At 43.9% G+C, this 3,050-nt stretch overlaps 1 non-coding gene across 1 annotated transcript; it reads right to left on the bottom strand.

The window, feature by feature from the left end:
* Positions 1–2,516: 2,516 nt before the first annotated feature.
* trnas-gcu (transfer RNA serine (anticodon GCU)) lies at positions 2,517–2,598 on the bottom strand. Its single transcript has one exon. It is a non-coding gene; the product is annotated as a tRNA-Ser (tRNA).
* Between the last annotated feature and the right edge of the window lie 452 nt (positions 2,599–3,050).

The following is a 3,050-nucleotide window of genomic DNA, read 5'->3' as shown; positions in this document are numbered from 1 at the left end:
CCAGACGTTTCATTACCTGGCTAGGTAACATCATCAGTGGCGACCTCCAAGTGAAGCTGTTGTCTCTTGCTTTCTATTTATATCTTTCTCCTGGAAGGGGTTCCTGGGGTTTGTGGTGATGTCATTTCCTGTTAGTTTTCTGCGGGGTCGATAATGGCATTTAGATCTATGTGTTTGTTTATGGCATTGTGATTGGAGTGCCATCCCTTTTGGAATTCTCTGGCATGTATTTGCTTAGACTGTCCCAGGATCAATGTGTTGCCCAAGTCGAACCAGACTACCAAAAATCCATAAACTAGGAGCCCCGCTCAGACCCATAGTCTGATTACCCGGAACACCAACATACAGACTGGCCAAAGAACTACACGCAAGTCTGAAATACCTCAAAGAAGAGTCACAGCACTCCATCCACTCCACCCAGGAATTCCTAAAAATCATCAAAAACACCAAAGTGGAGGAAGAGGAAGCAATGATCTCATTCGACATAACAGCACTGTTCACCTTCATCAACATCGACCTGGCAAAGGAAACACTTACCACACTTTTAGAAGAGACCATCACAGACGCACCAACAACCATCAATCACATTACCATCGAAAACATCATGAAGTTAGTGGATTGTGCCTCATCACCCACTTCACATTCAACAACAGAGTCTACAAACAAACCAACGGCACACCCATGGAATATCCGCTATCAGGATTCACAGCAGAAGCGGTAATGCAATGACTAGAACAAACAGCCCTACCAACAATCAAACCAAAAATCTGGGTCCGCTACATAGATGACACCTTTGTCATCACAAAATGAAACAAGATAGTAAAGACATTTTACATCATCAACAACACCCTCACAGGCATAAAGTTCACCAAGGAGGAAGAAACCGACAACAAACTCGCATTTCTGAACGTCACAGTAGAACGAAAGGACAATGGAGAACTACAAACCTGCGTATACAGAAAACCGACAAACACTGAGCAAATACTTAACTATATCAGCAACCATCCCAGCACACACAAACGAAGCTGTATAAGAACACTATTCCAACGAGCCACCATACACTGCAGCACAGACGAACTTCTGAAAACACAGGTGAACCACCTATACAAAGTATTCGAGAAGAACAGATACTCAAAAAATACAGTGCGCAGATTCCTCAAGAACAAACCACGACAAGCAGACCAAACACAGCCAGAAACCCTAACCACCTTACCATACATCAAAGAAGTTTCAGAAATGACAGCCAGACTACTAAGACCCCTCGGAATCTCAGTAGCACACAAACCGACCAAGACTCTCAAACAAAAACGAACAAACTTAAAAGACCCAGTACAACCCATGGACAAAAACAACGTCATCCACAAAATTCCATGCAAGGACTGCCACAAACACTACGTAAGACAACAGGAAGAAAGTTAGCCACCAGGACATACGAACACCAGCTCGCCACAAAAAGACACGGCCTTCTCTCCCTCGTTGCCCGACACACGGACTAAAAATACCAGCATTTCGACTGGGACAACACATCTATCCTGGGACAGTCTACGCAAAGACACCCCATAGAATTCCTAGAGGCCTGGCACTCCAACCACAATGCCATAAATAAATACATAGATCAACGTGCCATCTCTCAACCCCTCAGAAGACGAACAGGAAATGACATCACCACAAACCCCAGGAACCAAGATATAAATAGAAAGCAGGAGACGACAGCTTCACTTCACTTGGAGGTCGCCACTAATGTTGATGTTACCTAGCCAAGTAATGAAACGTCTGAATATCAAAGCTACAGCTCAACGAGCAAACCTACACCCTACATTTTAAATCATTTTTCATGTTTATGTTGCATAAATCTGCGGTTATTGATCCACAGTTTAGTTTCACTCCCTACAGGTAACATGCTGATTTCTCCAGTTGTTCATGGTTCAATGTGATGCATCCAGTGTGTGCATAACGAGAGAGCTTGTTTCCCACATCTTGTGTTTATCTGTGCCTTATTTCCAGCATTCATCAATGGCGAGAGCAAGGGGCGAGGGCGAGACCAATGTGTAAGTCTTTCCGTGCCCATGCACGGCACCCACATTGGCAATTCTCCACTGTGCATATACAGCCAGTTCTCAGTGCCCCTAAACCCACGCCCTGCCCCTTTTGAAATATCTCCATTATTTTGTGCTGTCTCGCTGTGCTCTTCTCACCAGGATGCATTACTTCTACTCAACGTCCTTCATATTTCATCTGACAAAACATTCATTAAGAATCCCTTTGCATCAACATGCACTTCGCAGCTCTCGTTTTTTGATTTTCCTGGATGTCTTTCATACGAAAAAACGTTCACAGCACTGACTTGAAAAAGAAAATCGCGTTTCTTTTCATTATCCCAAAGCAACCCCCATTTCAATGCAGTTTATTTAGAAGGCACAAACTAATCTTTGAGATTTTGTAATCACGTCAATGCATGTAAACTGACAACTGTAGTCCCAGTTTCAATCATCCGAAAACAGCACCATTGATGACAGCGACGAGAGTGGGATTCGAACCCACGCGTGCAGAGCACAATGGATTAGCAGTCCATCACCTTAACCTCTCGGCCACCTCGTCACAGAAAGGGGGTAGGCTATGACCTTATCAATAATTGAATTGCATAAATTATTCAGAGCAGCAGATATTTCTCCCTGGTGTTGGTGAAATGAGAAATAACACAGTACGGTTCCAAGATGATGGTCTGACCCCTCGGTTGTGGGGCAAGTGCACTCCCACTGTCACACTATGCACACAGTGATCTGAACAAAAATGAGGAAATGAAAATGTAACAAGGTCTGTTGAATTCTGTGACGATTTGAAGTCAACGGAATGAAGAACCCGAGACAGCAGGAGGTGTTCTTTCAATAAAGAGTTGGACAGAGCTCTTAAGGATAATGGAATCAAGGGTTATGGGGATAAGGCAGGAAAGGAATACAGATTGAGGATGTTCAGCCATGATCATAATGAATGGTGGTGCTGGCTCGAAGGGCAGAATGGCCTACTCCTGCACCTGCTGTCTATTGTATATT

Source organism: Chiloscyllium punctatum, chromosome 6 (genome assembly GCF_047496795.1).
Source record: "Chiloscyllium punctatum isolate Juve2018m chromosome 6, sChiPun1.3, whole genome shotgun sequence".
NCBI classification, from domain to species: domain Eukaryota; kingdom Metazoa; phylum Chordata; class Chondrichthyes; order Orectolobiformes; family Hemiscylliidae; genus Chiloscyllium; species Chiloscyllium punctatum.
The sequence above is the reverse complement of the archived record's forward strand: the minus strand, read 5'-3'. Positions and strand labels throughout refer to the sequence as shown.